We start from the raw sequence: 12,677 nt of genomic DNA, 5'->3' as shown, positions 1-12,677 counted from the left end.
ATCCTCCCATAAAACCTCCACAGAGGAATCTACCCAAATTGAGGGTGGGAGGGACCTTCCTAGGGGAAGTAGTAGTAAATGAGGACCAATTCACCCATGCAGTTTCCATCAGTTATTCTTTGCACTTGCTACAAAACCAGCCTACCTCCTTTTCCAATCATTTATCATTTTGATAATCTCTTTTATGTACATGACTTGTCCCTGCTAATATGCTATAGTGGGTCACTTATTATGCATGTCTCCATTGCTCTTTGGATGACCTGCAATTTTTGTTCCTTGGGAATTTCAGGATTCTTGCATCCTAGAATCATAGATTTAAAGCTAAAAAAGATCTCTGAGGTTATCCAGCCTAGCCCCATTGTTTTACAAATGAGAAAACTGAGGCCAGGTGGAGGAAATGACTGGAAGGAGGCAAGATTTAAATCCAGATCCTTCAGTTCCATTTCTCATACTCTTTCCACTAATACTACCACTTCACAGTTGGGGTGTGAAATTGTAATTATAATTGGTCTCCATCCTATGAACCAAATCAGTGATTGTTCTCCATTTTGTGCTAGGCTTCTTGTAAATTATCTGCATTCTGGTAAACTAGGGAGCACAAACCACATAGCTCTCTATTCCCTGAATGTGCCCACCACAAGGTTGAGTCAAGGAGCTTGTGGGCAGAACATTCTGGGCAAACTGGAATGTTTCAGCTACATGATTTCTTGTTCCAATCACAACTTCTCTCAGTTCCAACCTCAATTTCTGTGTTCTGATTAATAAGCAAATCAGTAAGAAGCAATACCTATGTTGCCCTAAATTATGTAAACTTGCCAAGTTACTCCTTAATGACTTTAAAGATACTTTGTTATCCCTCAAGGTATGTCCTTGGCTACTGAGGGACCTTGGATCCCATTTATTAGTAATTGCTAGCTTTGCTAATAAATTGATCATGTTTTATTATTTATTGCCTCAGTTTATCTTTATTGCAGATTTCAATCACAACAATTGAGAAGCCAGGAAGGCAGTTGAAAGACAGTACCCCAGCCACCAAGGCAGCTCTCTCCAAGGAACCTCCTTACTCTGGTAAAATTTTTCACCAAGGGACTTCTCCGAGGAGGACTGTCCCAGAGATCAGACTTTCCCTTGACTTCAATAAAATTGATTCGAGCCAAGATAAATCCCTAAATGGGAGAATCTCAGCAGCAGGAAATGAGATTTTTGTCACAGGTAGAACACTCTCTTCAACTTATAGAAGACTCTCTATTAAAGATAGAACAGTTTCTCCTGCAAACAGAAGTAGGAAATTCACGTCTCCAGAAAATAAAAAGAACCCTACTGCAGGCAGAACAATCTCTTCTACAAGTAGGAAAATCCCTGATATACTTAGACAGAGAAACTAAAGACATATAAATGAAAAACAAGGCCTTGGGACTTTTGGGAGCAGACCCAAGATGGCAGAGAGAAGCTAGGAACTTTCCTGAGCTTTCCCACATTTCCCTCAAAAACAACATTAAATCAAGCCTCTAAACAGATTCTGGAACTACAGAACCTACAAAAAGAGAGACAAAATCCTGCTACGTGAGATAATTTAGAAGACTTCAGAAAAGGTCTGTCTCGCCTGGGTGAAAGGGGAGGGCAGCTCAGCACTACTCGTCCCAGCTGGCAGCTCACCTCAGCAAAGCTCAGCTCAGTGGACCCCTCTCTCAGCATAGGTTGGCTCAGTGGGCAGCTCAACACTGTTGCAACTCGATACATCTGAGAGTGGAGCAGCTGAGAGCAGTAAGAAGCTTGCAACCATGAACCCTGTGCCCCAGGAGCAGACTTCAACTTGATAAGTTTAAAAATAGCCTACAACATGAGCAAGAAACAAAAAAGGACCCTTACCACTGATAACTTCTATGGTGAAAGGGAAGACCAAAACTCAAATGCAGATGAGTTGGTCAAAATGTCCACAAGTGAAGACTCAAGAGGGAAGATGATTTTGTCTCAAGACCAAAAAGCCTTCTTTGAAGAGCTCAAAAAAGGCTTTTAAAAACCAAATAAGAGAGGTAGAAGAAAAAATGGAAAAAGAAATGAGAAATGAGTTACACTGCAAAAAGAAGCACAAAAAATGACTGAGGAAAACAATTCCTTTAAAAATACAATTGGCCAAATGAGAGAAAAAATTGGCCAAACAGAAAAAGAAATGTAAAAGCTTACTGTGGAAAATAAGGCCTTAAAAATTAAAATTGAGCAGATAGAAGCTGATAACTCCATGAGACAACAAGAATTTGATGAGCAGAATCAAAAGACTGAAAAAATAGAAGAAAATGTGAAATACCTCATTGGAAAAACAACTGACCTGGAAAATAGGTCCAGGAGAGATAATCTGAGAATTATTGGACTACCTGAAAGCCATGATCAAGAAAAGAGTCCAGACACCATATTCCAGGAAATTATTAAGGAGAACTGCCCTGAAATTGCAGAATCAGAGGATAAAATCATCATTGAAAGAATCCACCGAACACCTCCTGAAAGAGACCCCAAAAGGAACACTTCAAGGAATATTGTAGCCAAACTCCAGAATTATCAGGTGAAGGAGAAAATACTCCAAGCAGCCAGAAAGAAACCATTTAAATACCATGAAGCCACAGTTAGGATTGCACAGGACCTGGCAGCTTCAACATTAAAGGATCGCAGGACTTGGAATATGATATACAGGAAGACAAAGGAGCTTGGATTACAACCCATGATAAATTACCCAACAAAACTGATAATTCTCTTTCAGAGGAAAAGATGGACATTCGATGAACTAGGAGACTTCCAAGGCTTCCTGAGAACAAAACCAGAACGGAACAGAAAATTTGATCTCCAAATACAAGACTCTAGAGAAATATAAAGAGGTAAACAAGGGGGAGAAAAGAGTTGTTCAATGATGTTAAACTGCTTGAGTCCATATGAGGGAGGATAATACTTTTAACTTGTGAGATCTGTATCTCTGTAAAGGTATTGTTATTAAATCAACTTTGACGTGATGATATAAAGAAACTTAAGGGACAGAATAAAAGAAGACTAGGGGGAGGAGAGGAAGGGGGAGGTGGAATGGGGTTAATGATATCATATGAAGAGGCACAAAAAGAACCTATTGCAACAGAGGGAAAGAAGGGAGGGGTGGGCATTGTTGCAACTTTACTCTCATCAGATTTGGTTCAGGGAGGGAATAAAATACACTCCCAATTGTATAAAGAAACTTAGCTTACTCTTTAAGGAAACAAAAGGGGAAAGAGGAAAAGAGTGGTATTAATAGAAGGGAGGGCACAAGTCGGGGGAAAGGGGCAAGAAAAAGAAGGGCAGCTGATAAAAGGGAGGGCAGATTGAGGGAGGCAGTGGTCAGAAGCAAAACAATGGTCAAGTGGAATAGGGGAAAAGAAGGGGAAAAAGTACAAAGGGGAAAAGAAGATGGAGGGAAATAAACAGTTAATAATTTTAACTGTGAATGTGAATGGGATGAATTCTCTCATAAAATGGAAGCAAATTGCAGAGTGGATTAAAAACCAGAATCCTACAATATACTGTTTAAAAGAAACACATTTGAAGCAGAGAGATACACACGGAGTAAAGGTAAAAGACTGGAGCAGAATATATTATGCTTCAGCTAAAGTAAAAAAAAAGCAGGGGTAGCAATCCTTATCTCAGACAAAGCAAAGGCAAAAATAGATCTAATTAAAAGAGATAAGTATGATGAAATAATGGGATTTAGCAGATACTCAAAGACCCACCTGGAGATTAATCTAGACTGATTGAATCAAGTGAGAGTGATTGACTGCTGATTAGCCTACTTCAAGTTAACTGGATTGTAATCACACCTGGCTAATCCTTAAGAAGGTATTGTTCTCAGAAGCTAAACTGTGAACTCAACTTGAGAACAATAAACAATAAAGAAACTGCATCTTGCTAAAAGCTAAACATGTATACACCAAGTGGTATAGCATCCACATTTTTAGAGAAGTTAAATGAGTTACAAAAGGAAATAGACAGTAATATAATACTAGTGGGGGATCTGAATCTTCCCCTCTTAGAATTAGATAAATCTAGCCACACAATAAATAAGAAAGAAGTAAAAGAGGTGAATAGAATACTAGAAAAGTTAGACATGATAGATGTCTGGAGAAAATTGAATGGGGATAGAAAGGAATATACCTTTTTCTCAACAGTACATGACACATTTTCAAAAACTGACCATGTATTAGGGCACAAAAACATCATAGTCAAATGTAGAAAGGCAGAAATAGTAAATGCATCCTTCTCACATCATGATGCAATAAAAATTACATGTAATAAAGAGCCATGGAAAGGTAGACTTAAAATCAATTGGAAACTAAATAATTTCATTCTAAAGAATGAGTGGGTCAAACAACAAATCTTAGAAACAATCAATAACTTTATCCAAGAAAATGACAATAATGAGACAACATACCAAAATCTATCGGATGCAGCCAAAGCAGTGCTTAGGGGAAAATTTATAGCTCTAACTGCTTACATGAATAAAAAAGAGAAAAAGGAGATCAATGAATTGGGTGTGCAACTTAAAAAGCTAGAAAAAGAACAACTTAGAAATCCCCAATTAAATACTAAATTAGAAATCCTGAAAATTAAAGGAGAAATTAATAAAATCGTAAGCAAGAATACTATAGAATTAATCAATAAAACTAAGAGCTAGTTTTATGAAAAAAACAATAAAATAGAAAAACCACTGGTTAATTTAATTTAAAAAAAGAAAGAAGAAAACCAAATTACCAGTATCAAAAATGAAAGGGGTGATCTTAGCATCAATGAAATGTAAATTAAAACAATAATTAGGAACTATTTTGCCCAACTGTATGCCAATAAGTTTAACAATCTAAATGAAATGGATATATATTTACAAAAATACAAACTGCCCAGGCTAACTGAAGAGGAAATAAAATCCTTAAATAAATCCATATTAGAAAAAGAAATTTAACAAGCCATTAATGAACTCCCTAAGAAAAAATCCCCAGGGCCAGATGGGTTTACAGGTGAATTCTACCAAACATTTAAAGAACAATTAATTCCAATATTATACAAATTATTTGGAAAAATAGGTGAAGGAATTCTACCAAATTTGTTTTATGACACAAATATGGTGGTGATGCCAAAACCAGGCAAAGCAAAAACAGAGAAAGAAAATTACAGACCAATTTCCCTAATGAATATTGATGCTAAAATCTTAAATAAGATATTAGAAAGGAGATTACAGCAAGCGATCACCAGGATAATACATTATGACCAGGCGGGATTTATACCAGGAATGCAGGGCTGGTTCAACATTAGGAAAACTATTAACATAATCAACCACATCAATAAGAAAACTAACCAAAATCATATTATTATCTCAATAGATGCAGAATAGAAGACCCTGGAGAAGCATAAAAAGGTAAACAGGAAAAAGACTTCATAAGGGATATTAAAAGATCAAACTGTTTACATTCCTACATGGGAAGATAATACATTGAACTCATAATAACTATCTCAGTAAGGAATTCACAGAAAAGACACAGGTCTGAACTGAATATGAAGGGATGATATCTGTAAAGCATTTATGTTTTGTTCTTTGTGGGGCAGACAGAGTCGGGTATTTTATGTCTGGGGTTGGATTTGAGCTTGGGGCCTCCTGGGTCCAGGGCTGGTGCTTTGTCCACCGTGCCACCTAACTAACCCATGAGGACATCATTAAAATAGGGTTGAGGTGTCTGGAGGGTCTGGCTTGGACTAATGATGTGTGAGATGAGCAGAAGCAGAAGAACATTGTACACAGTATCATCAACATTGTGTGTTGACCTACTGTGATGGACTATATTCTTCTCACCAATGCAATGATACAGAAGGGTTCCAGGGAACTCATCATGATGGAGGAGGATCTCCAAATCCAGGAAAAAAAAAGAACTGTGGAGTATAGATGCTGAATGAACCGTACTATTTCTTTTGGTTTTGGTGCTGTTGTTTTTCTATTTTGAGGTTTTTCCTCATTGCTCTTATTTTTCTTATAACATGACTAATGCAGAAATATGTTTAATGTTATTATATATATACATATATGTATATATGTGTGTATATATATATATATAACCTATATCGGATTACCTGCTTCTAGGAGAGGGGGGAGGGAGGGGAGGGAGGGAGAAAAATATGAAATTGGAAAGCTTGTATAAACAAAAGTTGAGCTATCTTTACATGTAACGTAAAAAATAAATAAATAAAATACAAAAAAAATAGGGTTGAGGTGTAGGAGGAATAGACTGGGGGAGGAAGAAGGGGAGAGATGGTCTGGGGAGAGGTAGTTCACATGAAGGAAACAAGAAAAAAACTTATGGAGGGGAGGAGAAGAGGAGGAAAGAGTTGGTGAGTGAGTGAACCTTAATATCATCAGAATTGGCTCAAAGAAGGACTTACATAGATACTCAAGTAGGTGGAGTAATATATTTTTGCCCTGAGGGAGGGGAGGGAGATAAGGGGTGGGGGGAGAGAAGGGAAGGAGGGAAGGGCAGATATGGGGGAGAGAGCAGTAAAAAGCAAAACACTTTCAAGGAAGATGAAGATGTTCTGCATTACTGCACAAGTATGACATATTGAATTGCTTGATCTCATAGGGAGGGTTGAGGAGGGAGGAAGGAAGAAAAATTTAGAACACAGAATTAGCTCAGGGACCTTGATCTCATCAGAGTGGGCTCATGGAGGGAATAGCATTCATACCCAATTGGGAGGAGCAATCTATTTAACCCTGCAGGAAAGTAGGAGGGGAGGAGGATAAGGAAGGAAGGGTGAAAAAAAGGAGCGCAGAGCAGGGGAGAGCATAGTCAGAAGTAAAACACTTTTAAGGAGGAACAGGTAAAAAGAAGATAAGAGTAAATGTCATGGGAAGGGAGTGGGATAGAGGGAAATAGTTATGATGATTTATTATGATGGCAAAATGTATGGTAACTACTTTGCAGGGCTCTTATGAAGAAAATTCTCTGTCAAGCTTAAGGTACTATATACAGGTTATGATGAACAGGATACTATCAGAAAAACCTGGAAAGACCTACATGAACTGAAGCAGAGTGAAATGTACTGTATACAAAGTAACAGCAGTAGCGTAGGATGATCTGCTGGGAAGCATGTGGTTATTTTCAGCAAGGCAATGATCCAATATAACCCTGAAGGACTTATGAAGATTGCAGCCCATCTGCAGAGAAAGAATTGACAGTATCTGAAAACAGATGGAAACACATTTTTAAAATTTGTTTTTTCTCTTTTCCTCTTTGACAATTCTTTAATATGAAGTTTTGGGGTTTTTTGACTATTTTCTCTCACAACTAGCTAATATGGGAATTTTTCCATGACTACTCATATATAACGTATTTTGAGTTGCTTGATTTCTTGTGGGTGGGGGTTGGGAATGGAAGGAAGAAGAGAAGTTGGAACACACAGTTTTTAAAAATTGATGTTAAAATTTGTTTTTGCATATATTTTGGAAAATAAAATTCTATTCAAAGCCAAAAAAGAAAAATAGATGTAGAGAAAGCTTTTGACAAAATACAGCACCCATTCCTAATAAAAACACTAGAGAGCTTAGGAATAGGTGGAGCTTTCCTTAAAATAATGAGCAGTATCTACCTAAAACCATCAGCAAGCATTATATGTAATGGAGATAAATTAGAGACCTTCCCAATAAGATCAGGGGTGAAACAGGGATGTCCATTATCACCTCTATTATTTAATATTGTACTAGAAATGTTAGCTTTAGCAATCAGAAAAGAAAAAGGAATTAAAGGAATTAAAGGCAAAGAGGAAACAAAACTATCACTCTTTGCCGATGATATCATGGTATACTTAGAGAATCCTAGAGAATCAACTCAAAAATTACTTGAGGGCGGCTAGGTGGCACAGTGGATAAAGCACCGGCCCTGGATTCAGGAGTTCCTGAGTTCAAATCCGGCCTCAGATACTTGACACTTACTAGCTGTGTGACCCTGGGCAAGTCACTTAACCCCATTGCCCCATAAAAACAAAAACAAAAACAAAATTACTTGAAACAATTAACAACTTTAGCAAAGTAGCAGGATATAAAATAAATCCACATAAATCATCAGCATTTCTATATATGACCAACAAAGTCCAGCAGCAAAAGATAGAAAGACAAATTCCATTTAAAGTAATGGTAAATAATATAAAATACTTGGGAATCTACTTGCCAAGACAAACCCAGGAACTCTATGAACACAATTACAAAACACTTTTCACACAAATCAAATCAGATCTAAAAAATTGGAAAGATATCAATTGCTCATGGATAGGCCAATCTAATATAATAAAAATTACAATTCTACCTAAATTAATGTACTTATTCAGTGCCATACCAATCAGACTACCTAAAAATTATTTTATAGAGCTAGAAAAAATAACAAAATAAATCTGGAAAAACAAAAAGTCAAGAATATCAAGGGAAATAATGAAAAAAAAATCCATAGGAAGGTAGGTTAGCTGTACCAAATCTGGAGCTCTATTATAAAGCAGCAGTCATCAAAACTATCTGGTACTGGCTAAGAATGGAGGACCAATGGAATAGGCTAGGCACAGGTGACACAGTAGTAAAGGACATTAGTAATGTATTGTTTGATAAACCCAAAGACTCCAGCTTCTGGGATAGGAATTTAGTATTTGACAAAAACTGTTCGGAAAACTGGAAGATAGTATGGCAGAAATTAGACATAAACCAACATCTGACACCTTATACTAAAATAAAATCAAAATGGGTACATGATTTAGACATAAGAGTGATACCATAGGTAAATTAGGAGAAAAAGGAATAGTCTACCTTTCAGATCTTTAGAATGAGAGCAGTTTATGACCAAACCAGATATAGAGAATATTATGAAATCCAAAATGTATGATTTTGATTACATTAAATTAAAAAGAATAGTCTTTTTTTTTGAGGGGCAATGGGGGTTAAGTGACTTGCCCAGGGTCACACAGCTAGTAAGTGTCAAGTGTCTGAGGCTGGATTTGAACTCAGGTCCTTCTGAATCTAGGGCCGGTGCTCTATTCACTACACCACCTAGCTGCCCCCTAAGAATAGTCTTTTTTAAAAAATAACTTTTAAAACCTTGTAAAACTTAAAAAAAAAACAAAAAACGACAACATGGAAAGCCTTCTCTTCGCCACCTTTCTAACTTTGGCCAAGTTGGAAGAGAAGATTTGTTCACAATTTGTAAAAATTTATAACATTATGAATTACAAACTAAGTTTGTGACAGAAATCTAAATTCTGTACTGCAAATTTCCAAATTTTATAAATGCTGAGATATCTTAATAAATATGTCTTAAGGGGAAAAAAACCCTCTGTAAATGTTTTATTATAAGGGACCAAGGTGATTTCACTGACCAGTAACTGAAGTTCCCAAATGAATGACTTTGCAGTTTTGTTTTAGAAGAAATTTAAAAATGAGCTGAAAGTAGTATCAGTGAAGTTCCAAAGTAAAAAGAGAGAAACTTGCTTAAATCAGGAAACAATTTAAATAAGTAAGTAAAACATAATTTGGAATAATGTTTGGATCTGCCAAACAATTAAGCACTATGAATAATATAACTTTATTGGTAAACTAAAAACAGTCACCTAAAAAAATTGGAATGAATTGTGTATTTGAAAGCCTTTATGAACACCAAAAGTGACAATATTGAAATTAATTGGTGTTGTGTAGTAAAAACTTGTAATAAATTGTTACAGAAAAATTTGGTAGAATAAAGATTATTGCTATGGATAGTCTGGAATAGAAATAAGGAAATAAAGACTAGAGGAATTAAGCAAGTAGAAGAAAGAGAAATGTCAGATTAGAATACAGGTGCATTTTGGAAGGGCTTTAAAATTTAAGCAAGTAAGGAAAAGAAGAAGCAGGTAGGAAGTTTAAGAAAGCTATAATCTGCACTGACTATGAATAGAAAGAAGGTTTGAATATAAAAGTTTTTTTGAGTTGTTAAAAGAGAGAATTGAGAAAATCAAAAAAGGAAAATTTCCTTTCTTTCTTTCTTTCTTTTTTTTTTTTTGGAAAATTTTCAACATAAAATTGCTTGGGTGTACATGCTAACACCGTCTTTGAAAGGGCAGGTCCCAACCTTTAAGGCCTCCCAAGAATAAAGGGATGAGATGGAAATGTGAAATTGAGGGTTTCCTAGTTCAAACTGCAGAGAAAAAAAGATGTCTCAAAGGAAAAGATAAGACATGCACTTTATCTACACCCTTAAAGTATTGGAAGGCTTGAGATTAAGAAAACAAAAGGAAATTATTTGGTTCCTTGGGTGATTTTGAGCTAACTGAAAAAAAGAAATTAAAAATGTTACTAGTAGGGGTGGCTAGGTGGCTCAGTGGATAGAGCACCGGCCCTGGAGTCAGGAGTACCTGAGTTCAAATCCTGCCTCAGACACTTAACACTTACTAGCTGTGTGACCCTGGGCAAGTCACTTAACCCCAATTGCCTTACTACAAAAACAAAAACAAAAACAAAAGTAAGCTATTGGGGCAGCTAGGTGGTTCAGTGGATAGAGCACCGGCCCTGGAGTCAGGAATACCTGAGTTCAAATCTGTCCTCAGACACTTAACACTTACTAGCTGTGTGACTCTGGGCAAGTCACTTAACCCCAATTGCCTCACTAAAAAAACAAACAAACAAACAAAAAATGTTACTAGTAAATGGTCCTCAGGAAAAATCAAGATTCTAAGTCTTACCATTTGAGATTGTAAACCAAAACTTGGTTTGGTCTGATGCTAAATTATGTCTCAGTTACAGTGAGATGCATTCTATTAGTGAAATTGTAACAAATCAGAACTTAATACAAATCACATCTGGTAATCATTAAAGGAGAATAATAATAATAACATCAACTTCCCAGGGTTATTGCAAGAACTTTATAATTGTAAAGTGCTTAGCACAGTGTCTGGCTTATGCAGACAATAAACAATACAATATCCACACCTTATAGGAATTAAATTGGATAAAACATTTTTTTTTGGTAATGTACTGCCACTTAAAAAGTGCTCTTCTAAATTGGCATTTACTCCATTATCATTTAACATTTAAGACTGGTATCCTCAAAAAGAGAAAAACTTCAATCTTCCTACCTCACAGCACCGTCATATAGATTAGCAAATTGTTATGGTACTACATTTAAGAAATTCAAATAACAACTGAGAAGGCAGGGCTCTGAAAGTCTTTAAATTAAGCATTAAAAACCTAGAAAAACCCTAGCATGTGGTAAGTACTATATAAATGTCAAATATTAACCATACTGGGGGCAGCTAGGTAGCACAGTGGATAAAGCACTGGCCCTAGATTCAGAAGGACCTGAGTTCGAATCTGGTCTCAGACCCATGACACTTACTAGCTGTATGACCCTGGGCAAGTCACTTGACCCTCATTGTCCCATCCCCCCCAAAAAATGTTAACCATAATGGATCATTCTGTACTGGGTTTTAATGTGAATGGTGTTGATATAAAGTTAATTGATTGATAATTGGTTGATGATTGAGATTATATTACTTCAATTCACCTTGTATTCTAAATTCTGTAACCTGTCTCATAGAGTCTTATTAAAAATAAGAGAACTCGGTCTTCTCGAACTGAGCATGCAGTCAGGTGAGAGGGCTGAATGACTGGCTGGGGAGGAAAGTGCAGGGGTATCAGTGGAACCTAGGGAGGAATTCGGCTGTCCCACCCCAGCAGGGAACCAGGAAGAAATCCTGAGCTGTGGGAGGCCCAGGTGGGGGAGGGGCGAAGGCTTGTGGAAGCTAAGAACCACACCACAGAAAGCTTTGCTGGTTGATGATTTAGTAAGTAGGCTTGAGGTTAATCTTTGGACCAGAGAACAGGCCAGGTGAGAGTAAAACCTGCCCTCCCTCAAACCAAAATACCTGGGACCCTCTGAAGCTGGGAATGGTAGTGTAGTCAAGAAGCAGGGCCCCCCAGTGGAGAGTTTAAAGTCAAGTAAAAGATGAGCAAGCAAAGAAAGTTCAGAATTATAGAAAGTTTCTTCAGCAACAAGGAAGATCAAGGTGCACCCTCAGAAGAAGAAATTAACCACAGGGCCCCTACAACCAAAGCTTCCAAGAAAAATATGAACTGGTCTCAGGCCATGGAAGCTCTCAAAAGGGACTTTGAAGAGAAAGTAGGGGAGATAGAAGGAAGATGCAGAGAGAAGGAGGAAAGAATGGGAAGAGAAATGAGAGCAATGTAGCAGTCATGAGAAAAAAGTCAACAGTTTGAAAAACCAAATGGAAAAGGAGATTTTAAAAAACTGTCTGATGAAAATAATTGCCTAAGAATTAGGATTGAACAAATGAAAGCTAGTGACCTTATGAGAAACCAAAACACAGTAAAGCAAATCCAATTGAATGAAAAAACAGAGGGCAATGTGAAATATCTCCTTGGAAAAATAGCTGACTTGGAAAATAAATCCAGGAGAGATAATTTTAAAATCATTGGACTACCTGAAAACCATGACCAAAACAAGAGCTTAGACACCATCCTCCAAGAGATTGTGAGGGAAAATTGCCCTGATATTTTAGAAGCAGAAACTAAAATAGTAATTGAAAGAATCCACCAATCACCTCCTGAAAGAGATCCCAAAAGGAAAACCTCCAGGAATATTATAGCCAAATTCCAG

Source organism: Dromiciops gliroides, chromosome 2 (assembly GCF_019393635.1).
Source record: "Dromiciops gliroides isolate mDroGli1 chromosome 2, mDroGli1.pri, whole genome shotgun sequence".
Taxonomy (NCBI): domain Eukaryota; kingdom Metazoa; phylum Chordata; class Mammalia; order Microbiotheria; family Microbiotheriidae; genus Dromiciops; species Dromiciops gliroides.
This window is presented reverse-complemented; position numbering follows the sequence as displayed.